We start from the raw sequence: 14,057 nt of genomic DNA on the forward strand, positions 1-14,057 counted from the left end.
TTTTGCAAATGGAATATTTGGTTTTGGCTTGTGGTTGCCCTGTTTTTTAAGTATGCTAACCCCTTCCCATAATTGTGTGTTTTAGCCTGATGGTCCTGTAAGTTCAAACACTTCATTACTATATTAAAATTAAGAAGAGAGACATACATATAAACAAAAAGGGTTATTTACCTCCTGACATCCCTTGCCCACATTTTATGGTTTTGATGACTGTTTTTTATTTTTTTCTTTTTAATTTTATTTTGTTTGAAGCATGTTCATGATTAAATCTGTATGCTGGCTTATTTGAGTGACTGCTCTCTGATTGCAGTTTCCTCAGTCCTAGTTCTTCCTCTTCTTCTTCTTCTCTTTTTTTTTTTTCTTTTCTTTTTTCTTCCCTTTCCTTCCTTTCTTTTTGGTTTAGAGAAGCCCTTTCAATATTTCCTTTAACCTGGGTTTTGTGTTGCTGTATTCTTTAAGTTTTTGTTTGTTGGGAAAAATTTTTATTTCCCCTTCTATTTTAAATGATATTCTTGCTGGATAGAGTATTCTAGGTTGCATATTTTTTCCTTTGAGCACTTTAAATATCTCTTGCCATTCCCTCCTGGCCTGTAGTGTTTCTGTAGAGAAATCAGCTGATATTCTTATGGGGGTTCCCTTGTAGGTAACACAGAATACTCTTTTTTAATAGCTTGACTATCTTTAGTGTATCATCCTTATATTTTTGAATTTTTACTTTAATAGTCAACAAAAAATATCAAAATAATCATGATTTTCTATTATTTGCTACTTAATGAGGGAAAATAGGAAAAAGACTGTATCCTATGGAAATAACAGAGATCAGAACACAGGGGCTTGGGGCTCAAGTTTCAGATAGTCAATTAACAAAATGTGTCCTTAGATAATACTTGACTTCTTTATGGCTTAGTTGCCTATCTTTGAGTTACTCGTCTGGCGTGAAGGCATCTGCCAACACCTTCGAAGTCACCTAGTCTTCCATTAGACACTCTTATCTGAGGGTACACCAGTCATGTCTATTATTGCAGCTTCCCTGGAATATATTTTCAAGACACCCCCAAACTGTACTCTCTTTCCCAAGGCAGCAAGCTACTCCTAGAGAAGACAGCACATTCCAGCTAAGTTTCTCTTTTGTGTGCACCTACAGTGCACTGTGCATGCCCTTATTAAAGCACTTATCGTGGCACTGTATTGAAGCTATCCCTGTTTTCCCAGTTAAGGTGTAAAATCATTGAAAATAGGCACTGGATTTTAGCTTTTTTTTTTTTTTTTTAGAGCTATACATCTGTCTTTTGAATTGAACTAAGTGAGAGCAATGTTCTGGGAAGCTGTAAATCTCTGGGTTATCCTTGCTATATTTTATATGATCAAAAGAGAAAATGCTCCTAAAAGCTTTGTAATGAAAATTTTAAGCAATTTTCAAACATAAAACATGCTCTAGCATATTGAATTTATAAACATAAAAAAACATTTCTTATTCTTTAATTTTGCTAACATTAAGAGTTTCAAAAACATGCACATTTCTTAAGATCAATGTGTATTTAGACTCTAATTCTTTGCTTAACTCAATATTACTTTATTCAACTACTATAATAAGATTCTCTCACCATTATAGAATGTATAATACTTCCCATTTATAAAACAAATATGATAGAAGTACAAAATTGGACTATAAAAGATTGTGAGTGCTTGGATAAGCAGTGATTAGGAAGCAGAAATGTATAAAATATTCTATATTAATTATGATTTAAAGAGGTAAAAAAAAAAGTCTTGAAACCAAGCAACTGAGTAATTACATAACACACTAGAAATTGCATTAAGTAAAAAGCTGGTCATCTCATTTTTTGTTTCAGAATATTAATCATAGGGTAATCTTATTTATTGCTTTATATTAATAGAAGGTATCATAGTAATAAAAACAACATAAATTCAGCTGTGTGTAGTGATTCCTGATGGCCCCTTGATTTGAGAATAGACAAATGTCCTCAGATTATAACGTTCTGTAAAACTGGCCATGTTCATAGGGACAAAGTGCTATCCCAATGTATTTTTCCTCTCCAACAGTGCCACACACCACCTACCCAAAAACAAATACACATAAGAGTAAACCTAGCTCTCTCTAAAGAGACAAAGCTCGGTACTGCATAAAGCCATGTTCCTTGACTCAGTCCACAACATTACTGAAAAGCCACAATAATATGTCAGCCAACTCCCTCACTGAATCTGCAGTCCAATAAGCATATCCCAACACTCAAGCTCACTGCATTCTTAAGGCTGTGGCCATTCAACCAGAACCTAAGCAATTTCAGTTAGTCTTCCCTAAGCACTCCAATTAGTAGAAGCTCATCTCCTTGTACATTTTGTAATATGCAGATTCTCCATCACAGTATCTAGGTCCCTATATGCAGTTATGCTCCCAGAGGTCTAGAGTTCACCTGCAAATAACCTGGAAATAAATGCCCTTGACCGCTCAAATCCCTCTTTGTCCATGAAGATAGAAATACTCTTTGGCACCATTACCTTTAAGTCACGGTCTTCCTCTCCTGAAGGCTTCAGATTCTACAGTCTCTTCTTCTTTCCCTTTATTCAATATCATCTATCTTGTCTAGCCAAACAAGATTATTTTTCTCTCACTATGCTGGGAAAATACTACAACACTAATTTGAATCAATAAACTCAGAAATGATACTTCTAGTGATATGAGGAGAAAATAAAGCAAAAGATATTTGAGAACAAGCTAGGAGAGACATTAAATTAACATATCCTATACTTGAAAGCCATGGTGATTTTTTTCTGGAACACAGAGGATAAAATAGATAATGAATCTAACAAAAATGGGATTGACATTTTACAATTGACATTTCTTATCCTTTATCATAAGGGATAAGAAAAAATGGAAGGGCTCTGGAAATAAACCATAAGATAAGCAAAGAGATACATGAATCCACTGTCAAGTGAGAAAATAGTAAAGAAAAGCTACTGACAGATTCCACTGAGAATCATAATAAGCTTGGTTTATGAGATGCTATACATACAAAATTATTTATCAACAATTGATAACTATGCATGATAACATTTCTTTGTGATCATTGTTTGATTCATTTGCATCCTATCAGGATTGCATATTAATCAAGCTCGTGGCATCATTTAGAGTAGAGAAAAAGTATGTAAACTCTTCTGGGCACTCATTCTTTAGAAGATAAAAAATCACATTGAATTTTCGAATAATAAAGCATCACTATTTATAGGCTACAGGTGTCAGGAGATCTCCTTGTGCAAAGCTACTCACGAGTCAAAAGAGAGCTTCTGTCATCTCTTCGCTTGGCTAATTCATTCTTAGATTTAAGTTTATCCTAGGCTATCTTTGAGTTAGATATTCCCCTAAATATTCCTCTACAATATTTTATACTTCTCCTATCACAATACCAGGTAAACTTACCTGTATATATGGCATATATTTCCTGATAGATTTTTTTTTCTTTTGGTCTTTTTGTCTTTTAGGGCTATACCCGCAGCATATGGAGGTTTCCAGGCTAGGGGTCCAATAGGAGCCACAGCAACGTGGGATCTGAGCTGTGTCTGCAAGCTACACCACAGCTCACAGCAACGCCAGATCCTTAACCCACTGAGCGAGGCCAGGGATCGAACCTGCATCCTTATGGATGCTAGTCGGGTTCACTAACCACTGCGCCACCACGGGAACTTCGCCTGCTAGATTTTAAATAACTCTGAGTAAAAGTATGTTTTACTGACTAATATAGGAGTATCTAGCAAAGTCCCAGAATACAATGGGCAGTCAATAAATATTTACTGAAGCAATGTATGAAAGCTTAGATAGTCATAATTACTTACAAAGAGTCAAGAATATGCAGTCTATTAAAGAGTTTGTCATTTCCAGAGTTCTCCTAGAGAATCTTAGGATTAACGTTAACATTAAGATTATGATTGAAAGCATCATGGTCCCTAGGAAATGAATGTCTATTAGAAGCTTAGGTTTCCAGGAAGTAGGCGTCCAACCTAATTATACTCTCATGATGATAATGGCTAAGGAAGGCAGATAAACTAGACCCATTCCTGCCCTACCCTGATTCTCAGAGTCCAGTACTTCATTTTATACCATGTTTTCTATATTTAGAATTCCTTGTAATCACTAAAGTCCAATAAGACAAAAGTCTCTATGTACAGTTAAGACAAAACAATAATAAATGTTCATGAGTTTTAAAGTACCAGCTATCATACAATCACTTTACAATTGTTTGTAACTGCAATTTACATGTGTTTTATAAATGGGCAACTCAGAAATAAATTAGTTTTGGTAATTTTGATATATTTAAACATTTTTCCCCTTCTATACTCAATAGTCAATATATGTCTTGAGTAGTGGTTTTCTAGTTATAAATCTTTTCATTTAATATAAGATCAAAGAATAGCCTTTACTCCCATGTCCACCTATACAAGAATTTCATTTAAATTTATTTTTAAGTTATAAGAACACACCTATTAATTTAAGGAAAAAGGAAGAAATATAGTAACAAACAAAATGTTATCTGCTGCATCTTAATTTTTTAAGTAACAAATGTTACTGATTGATGGGGTATTTCATCTATGGTGGTTGGTTTTACATAGTTTATTTTGATTGTTTCTTAAGAAATACTGAAGCTTTTGTTTCATTTTGAATTATTAGAACACATTAAGAACTATAAACAATGTACACTTTAAAATGGTTCTTAGACTGAAGAGACACATAAAACCTAATTTTTAAAAGAATTATATAAACCTGCAGCAAATACTTTGTGGAATAAACAATGATGTAAGGAACATCATTTCTTTCAAGATAAGATAGGACAATTAGTTTACTATCTAGAAAAAGACTTTTACAAGAAAGGAATTAAACTTCAACTAATAAAAGAAACAGATGATTTCCAAAAAATATTTCATTGAAAAAATTCCTAAATTGAGAAGCTATGATAACACCTCATCCATAATTAACCAACCAAATGCTTATTAATAATTAACTACTGCACCAAAATCAGCTATAAAACCTGAACTGAATGCATAGGGTAGCTACTTGAAGATTCTGAAAATTAAATTGTAGCAAGCAGATTAGGGGGGAAAAAAACCCAGAAATCAAAGTATCAAAGTACCACTAAATTGGCAATGAATTTTAACTTTTATTTTACTCCAACACCCCCTGATTCTAGACTCAATTCAATCTAAAATTCAGAAATGGAATTTAGTCAAGAAGAGAGTGAGTGAAAGAGAATTCCTGCAGTATGGTTCACGGAGTTAGAATGGCATCCCTGACACCGAGGAAAAGAGCAAGAGGTCCATTTTTCTTCCTTTTTCTCCATTCTCATTTTCTCCATTCATGCCCAGCCCTAAGCAATCCAGTGCTAGCTCAGTGACCATGGTAAAGGTGGGAATGGGAGGTACTGGAGCCTAAAACTCTGAGGGGAACTTTCATCTCCTATAGGTGATCTGTGGTCCAAAGAGGGTAAGGCAACTCCTCCCCACCCACCCACCTTTGGCTTCTTGCTACTTTGCATTAGGTGTGGACAGAGTCGCAGGAAGAATGAGAGCAGAGCAAATAAAGACACATTTCTGGCCAGCGGACCAAAAAAGAGAGCCTCAGAAAAATAGGTGAGTACAGGAAATATCACAGACTAGGGATTGTGGGAAAGTGACTCCATAAATTGTTTATGAATTACAGTGTTCAACCCCAGCTGCATATGTGTACATTTGACCTTAAACAGCACACAAACAACTCTGAGAAGTGAACCAGCATTGAGACCACGGCCCAGACCCCATACTGGCCACTGTAAGTGGTACACACATAAATAGGATCCTTTATACTATAAAAGCTTTGAAAACAGAACTAACAATGAAACCACAACCTGCAGAAAGCTGGTCGCGATTTGTGGTGTAACTCCAACTAATCAACTGCCAGCTAAAACAAAAATATCAATATTCTTCATAGGACTTAAACAAGATCCAGAGTCATAATATTCAAAATGTCCAGGATATAACCCAAAATTACTTGGCTACAACCAAGAAAACTCTCACAGGGAAGGAAAAATCAGTAAATGCCAACACTAAATTGGGAGATTTTTTTATTATCTGACAAAGATTTAAAGCATTTATTATAAAAATATTCTAACAGATTAAGGCAAATAATCTTAAAATAAATAGACAAATACAAAACTTTGAAATAAAACAAGCATTTATAAAGAAAAACCAACTCGTAATTCTAGAACTAAAAATACAATAACAGGAGTTTCCATTGCGGCTCAGCAGGCCAAGAACCCTACTAGTATCCATGAGGATGGTGATTCAATCCCTGGCCTCACACAATGGGTTAAGGATCCAGCACTGCCATGAGCTGTGGTGTATGTCACAGAAATGGCTCAGATCCCATGTAACGTGGCTGTGGTGTAGGCCAGCAGCTGCAGCTCCAATTCAGCCCTTAGCCTGGGAACTTCCATTTGCTGCAGGTGTGGCCCTAAAAAGTAAAATAAAATAAAATTACAATAACAAAAACTTACTGCATGGGCTCCAAAGCAGAATGGATATGACAAAGGAAATATTAGTGAACTTATAGAGCAATAAAAATTACATAATCTGAAAAACAGATGGAAAAATGATTGAAAGAATTAAATGGAACCTCAGGAACCTATGGTACAATAATAAAAGGCCTGATGTTTGTGTCATCTGAGTCCCAAACAGAGTAGAGAAAGAGTACATTAATAAAACATGTGTTTGTATGTATGTATGTGTATATATGTAATACATATATATACATATATACGAAGAAATAATAGTTGAAAGCTACCCAAATGTGGAGAAAAATGCACAAGGCTGTAAGTTCAAGAAATTCAGTGAACCTAAATAGAAGAAACACAAAGAAATCCATTCCTAGACTCACTGTAATCGAAATGCTGAAAAGTATAGACAAAGAAAATGCATTAAATGAGCCAGGAAAAATAATACGTAACTTATAGGAAAACATTTATCCAAATGTCTCATGGAGGCCAAAAGGAAACAGAACACTGTTTCTGAAATGCTGAAAAAAATAATTTTTAACCTAGAATTCCATATCCAGAGAAAATATCTTTTAGGAATGAAAGTAAAATAGAGATTTTCTCAGATGAGGGTAAAAAAGCTAAGAGAATTTCTTGCCAGCGTATTTGTTCCAAAAGAATTGTTAAAGGAACTTCTTCAGACACAAGAGAAATAATACCCAAAAGATGCCTGCAGCATTGAAAATGAAGGAAAAGCAATAGAAATGGTAAATATATGTGTAAATATAATAAACTATTCCTATCCTCTGTAGTTCTTTAAAATGTTTGATATTTAACAGTAAGAATTATAACATTGAGTTTTAAATGTATGTAGATATAATACTGAAGATAATTACAACACATGGAGAAATAATAAAAACTAAAAACTAGTTGGTGGAAAAGGAGCTGGGTGCTTTATGAAGGATAAACTATAGAAAGACAAAACTAAATGTAAAGATTCCAGTTGCAATGTGACTGTCTATAGGACAGTGGTATTGAAAGTCAGAAGTACGATTAATCAGGAATAGATTGGGGAGTGGAATGATATCAAATCTTCACACAGCATATAAGCATCCCCATGATCTTGATCCACCATGAAGACTGCTTACTTCTCCAGCTTCATCTCACTCTTCATTTCCTTGCACTATATACCCTAGTCATATAAAAATTACTTGCAATTCCCCAAATATTTCATGTTTACATACCTCCATCACTCTGTAAAAAAAGCTCATGAGACTTCCTTCTTTCCTTTCTTCACCTGGCTAACTCCAATTTATCTGTCAAGATTAGCTCAGGAGTTTCCTTCTCACAAAGGCCCCCCCAAAGTTAGGTTTCATAACTTTCCTATGCATTCCACATAGTTTATTATGGTAGTCATGTTAGTTGACCACATAACTGTTATTTTACCTGATTATTTCACTCAACAGACCATAAACTCCTTGCAACCAACAACTGTTTATTTCTTCCCCTGGACACTAGTATGGTACCTAGCATAAAGTCAGCTTAATGTAGGACAAGCACTTCATATATAAACACATTTGAAATGTATATAATAATAATAATGTCATTATATATGCCATTATATATGTTTGTCAATTATATACATATATAATATGTACATAAGATGTATTATAATAATATATTATGTCATTATATGTGCCACTATATGTTTACTGCCAACTATATACATATATATGTATTGTATATATTACATAATATGCATATGTATATAACATGTATTGTATATGTACAATGATATATACATGTATATACAATAGATGTTATACATATATATATTATTATATACATATATCCATATATACTAGCATATGTATATTATTAATACTATTACATACATATTATTATAAATACTAATAACATGTTATATATATTATTATACAATACATATTAATATATATTATTTGGTTTAAAATTTCTAGCAAATGCTATTAAATTACTAATACAATAAAATTATAAAGCAGTAAAACTATTTAGGGAAATAAAAGTCCTTTTAAATCAATACATCATGATAATAATTGGAAAATAAGTCAGCAAATTTAAAATCATTTCAATTCAATAAAAAAAATACATCTAAAATTATCTCTATACACACTTTAGATATATCTTATCATTATTAGAATGATCTTAATCTATTAAATTGAATACTCAAAGGTAAAGTTACTTTTATGAATAATACGTAAGGATCCAAAAGAACAAGATTAAACCCATAAAAGTGTTTTCACAACGTACTTTTAAAATAGAGTATTAAAATCACTGTTAAATAAATATGTGTTCTGGCATTTGAAAAATTTATTATAAATTTGCTGGTACTGAAAGAATCAAGAAATCTACTTCAACTTTACATTACAGATAAGAGAATAAAGAACCAGGGAGATGAATTGGGTAAGCTACATAGCCCAGTTATGTTAGAAACAATATTATTTGATTCCTTCCTTGTCTCTTTCTAGTAAACTATCAAACCTCTCATAGATATAGTAAATTCTAAGTTTACTTATTGCATTTTATAAATTCATTTATAGTTCACTTTTTTGTCTTCCTTCCCATTTATTTCTTTTTTCTTAATTTTATTTGAGTATAGTTGTCTTTCAAAGTTGTGTTAGTTTCAGGTTTACAAAAAAGTAAATCAGATATATATATATGTATACACACACACACAGACACACACATATATCCATTCCTTTTCATATCCTTTTCTTATATATGTTGGGTAGATTACCATGTGCTATAAGTAGGTCCTTGTTACCTATCTATTTTTTATATAGTAGTATGTATATGTCACTCCTAATCCCCTAATTTATCCCTCCCACATGCATTTCCTCTTTGGTAACCACAAGTTTGGTTTAAAAATCTTTGAAAGTTTTGACGTTCTTTTGTGTAATTTTTATTAGATTCCACATATTAGTGATCTCATTTGATATTTGTTTTTCTCTGACTTACTTTCACTTACTTATGCTTATTTCTAGGTCCATCCATGTTGCTGCAAATGGCATTATTTCATTCTTTTTCGTGGTTGAGTAATATTCTATTGTGTATAGGTATCACATCTTCCATAACCCAATTAAAAAATGGTCATAAGATCTAAGAAAACATTTCTCCAAAGAAGACAGACAGATGACCAAAAAGCATATGAAAAGATGTTCAACATCATTAATTATTAGAGACATGCAAATCAAAAATACAATGAGGTATCATCTCACGCCAAGTCAGAATAGCCCCATCATCAAAAAATCTACAAACAATAAATGCTGGATAGAGTGTGGAGAAAAGGGAACCCTCCTACTCTGTTGGTGGGAATGTAAGCTGGTGAAACCACTATGGTGAACAGTATGGAGGTTCCTTAAAAAACTAAATATAGAACTACCATGATCTAGCAATCCCATTCCTGGGCGTATATCCAGAGAAAACCATAATTCAAAAAGATACATGTAACCCAATGTTCACTGAAATACTATTTACGGTAGCCAAGACATGGAAGAAACCTAAATGTCCACCAACAGAGGATTGCATATGATTCACTTTTTGTTAGAACTGGGAATTAATATTTTCCCTAGAATAATTTTTTAATTGGGTGAATTCCTACATTGGTTTCCAAATATAGATACTCTATTGATTAAAAGACTATGAGTTCCTCAATCTGAACAACAGAGAAAAGTTAAATTTAAAGAAGGGCTATTTTTATGTGTAGATTTTTGACCTCATAAGTTAAGCTCCTTGAACATGCCACAATGATTCTTATTATAGTCAAAAATGCAAGATGACTTTCAAACAGATATTACTATGATTCTAGCACAACTTCCCGACCTTTATATTCCAACTTTGTAAGAATTCTATTTGGGTATTTCCCCCCTTACTGATATCTGCCAGATGTTTTGTAGTTGCTAGCCATCCTCAGCTGTGTGCCTACCTGGCTCCAAAACCCTCTTACAGGATCTGGAAGGACTTTTATGAAACTTAGCAGATTCAACATACTCATTGGCTTAAATCCAACCAGCACCAACTGCATCCAGAACTGAATGTTCTTATTAGTTTAAGACAATCCAAGCCTACACCCTGGCAGTAGTGTATCTCCCTGAATTTCTAGGCCATGTATCAAAGGAGTGGAAGGCCTAAGAAAAGTTTGGCTATTATACAGAAGGTGGGTAAGGAAAAGGAATGGTATGTAATCATTCAATAAATGTCCACTACACTAGGAGATAATGGTCCTTATTCTATGAATTTCCTACAATTCAGAGTCATTTACAGTTTTCACGCAGTTTTTCTGACCAAAAAATTCACAAACTACCCCTCCTCTAAAATTACCTTCCATCAATGTTTTCGTCATGCCCTGAATTTACCAAATTTCCCATGTACCTATGACAAAGAGAGAGTGGTCTAACTAAGGATTTCTTTCTAATTTGGGAATTCATATATACCTTCATATGTTAAATATATAAAATTGCAAAACTAAAGACCAACTGATTATTAATGAATCAATGTTAATTGAAAAACACAAAAATTACATTAAACAAAAGTGAACCCAGACATTGATAACTGTATATTACATTAGCATTTTCCATGTATACTAAAATTCATTAATGATTTTTACTCCGTGCAGAATAGTATAAATCCTAAGTAGATTTAAGAGAGAATAAATTGACACTAAAGTTTAAAGAAAAGTAGATATCTATAAAATGACATATGATATGAAAACTAGAATTCCCTACAGCCTCCTTCCTAATTGCTACCTCTCCAACAGAAAAGAGAATAGAAGGAGAAAAAAAGCAGATAGAATAAAAGAAAACAAGGGAAAACTACTTCCTGTGAATGACTGTAAGGAAAAAGCTAAAGTTCTGTATTAATGACAGAATTTATAAAAAATTATCTGTTGCCATGCACTAAGTGTGCACGCACACACACAACATGCACACACACACACACACACACACACACACACACAAACTGAATTATTCAAAGAGAAGAAATCCAAAGGGAGGACCTAAACATTGTAATATTCATGTATAGTAAAACCCTAACAGAAACAAAATAGAAAATTCCTTAAAATTTTCCAATAATTTTAATATACATTTTAATCATTAACAAAGCATATAAGGAAAATGATTTATTTTAGAAAGACATTGAAACCAAGAGTATCCTGATTAAACAGAAAATTCTGATTAGCTAGTACCACCCATATATACCCAAGTATTCTTTAGTCTGAATTTCAATTTTATACACACATACGCATGTGCACACATGATACTTAAGATACAGTTTTCACAGAGAATAGTTTAAACCCTAAAGTGCAGTATTTCCGTTTGAAAGCTATTAGATATTGGTATTAGTTTTTAAAGAAATGTTCAATTTCCTATCTCTGAAGACTTCTAAAATCTGTTACGGTTAAGGAGCAATCAAGCCCAAATCAGTACACTTATGGGCTGCTAAACAGAGAACTCCAAGGACAGTCCACTGAAGAGGTAATATGCAATTATGTGAAATCACTCACATAAACCACAGGAGGAAATGCAGAAAAGGATGCACCATCAACTTATTATTGTGTTCCCCCATACATGAATGAGGTGTCTCAGAATCAGCTTTGCTATTTATTATTAAGGCTATTTTTTTTTTTTTTTTTTTTGTCTTTTTGCCATTTCTTGGGCCGCTCCCACGACATATGGTGGTTCCCAGGTTAAGGGTCTAATCGGAGCTGCAGCCACCGGCCTACGCCAGAGCCACAGCAACTTGGGATCCAAGCCGCATCTGCGACCTACACTACAGCTCACAGCAACGGGCCGGATCATTAACCCACTGAGCAAGGGCAGGGATCGAACCCACAACCTCATGGTTCCTAGTCGGATTCGTTAACCACTGCACCACGACGGGAACTCCAAAAGACCAGATAAAATTTTTTTTTTTTTTTTTTTTGTCTTTTTGCCTTTTCTAGGGCTGCTCCCAGGGCATATGGAGGTTCCCAGGCTAGGGGTCCAATAGGAGCTGTAGCCGCCTGCCTACGCCAGAGCCACGGCAATTCGGAAGCCGAGCCGCATCTGCAACTTACACCACAGCTCACAGCAACGGGCCGGATCCTTAACCCACTGAGGAAGGCCAGGGATCAAACGTGCAACCTCATGGTTCCTAGTCAGATTCGTTAACCACTGTGCCACTACGGGAACTCCTGAAGCACTATGAACACAGCTGCATTATCACCGTGAAACTCTTGTATTCTAATTGTTTATTTGCATGATTATTTATGAGGTAGGCTTTAATCTCCTAGAAAAAGACATTCTATCATTTTGCCTAAGTAACTTCTACTGGTTGAAGTTCAATAAATACTTGTCAAACAAATGGTCAATCAAAACCCTCTATCAGGAGTACCCATTTTGGCTCAGCAGAAAGGAATTTGAATAGTATCCACGAGGATACAGGTTCGATTCCTGGCCTCGCTCAGTGGGTTAAAGATCTGGCATTGCTGTGAGTTGTGGTGTAGGTTGCAGACGTGGCTCAGATCTGGCGTTGCCATGGCCGTGGCATAGACCGGTGGCTGCAGCTCTGATTAGACCCCTAGCCTGGGAACCTCCATGTGCAGCAGGTGTGGCCCTAAAAAGACAAAAAACAAGAACAAAAAAACAGAAACAAAAACAAAAACCTCTATCAGATTAATTCCTTCAGCTAATTATATACAGTAGAGGTTGAGATGGCAAGGTAGCTTTTCTGTTTTTCCATTCCCACTTTCCCTGTATTATTAAGGAAAGGGCCTATAATTGCATTCCTAATTCTAAAGGAGAAAGCACTTCCTGCTTCGATCAAAGGCCTCTCTCTCCACTACTATTCCATTCCTTCTCAGTCTCTCATGGTGTGTGTTTCCACAATTATTCCCTCTTTCCTGTAACATCAATTATTTTCTTGAGCTTAATTACTTCCACTGGCTTACATATATCCTGTATCTTTAAAATTTCAATCATAAATAAATCAAATAGAAATAAACCCCCCATTTCACCCTCACATCCTCTTCCAGTACCTTGACATTTCTCATCACCCCTTCACAGCAAAACTTCATGAACCTGTCTGTGATATCTGTCTTAACTTCCTCATTCCCATTGTCTTGTCAAGTCACTCCAAATATGTTTCATTTTTTCTCCCACTACACTAAGACTGCTCTCATGAAGGTGCTGCCAACCTCTGTGTCATCAACTCCCACAACGCTTCCCTGCTATTATTCTGCATGACCTCACAGGTCATTGGACAAAGTGGATCACTCCCTTCTGGAGACAGTTTATTCTCTTGGCTTCCTTAACACATAGGCTAGTTTCTCAATGACTGTGGTTTCTCAGACTTCTTCATAGCTCTTCTTCCTTTCCTCAGTGTCAGAAGTAACCAAGTGGATGAGCTCCATTCTCTTCTCTATCTACACCTCTTCCTATAATTTTAAACAGAATCTATATACAGATTTCTCTCAAATTTCATTCTATAGCTCTGACCTCTCTCTGAAACTCCAGAATCTTATGT

This window comes from Sus scrofa, chromosome 6, assembly GCF_000003025.6.
Source record: "Sus scrofa isolate TJ Tabasco breed Duroc chromosome 6, Sscrofa11.1, whole genome shotgun sequence".
Classification (NCBI taxonomy): Eukaryota; Metazoa; Chordata; class Mammalia; order Artiodactyla; family Suidae; genus Sus; species Sus scrofa.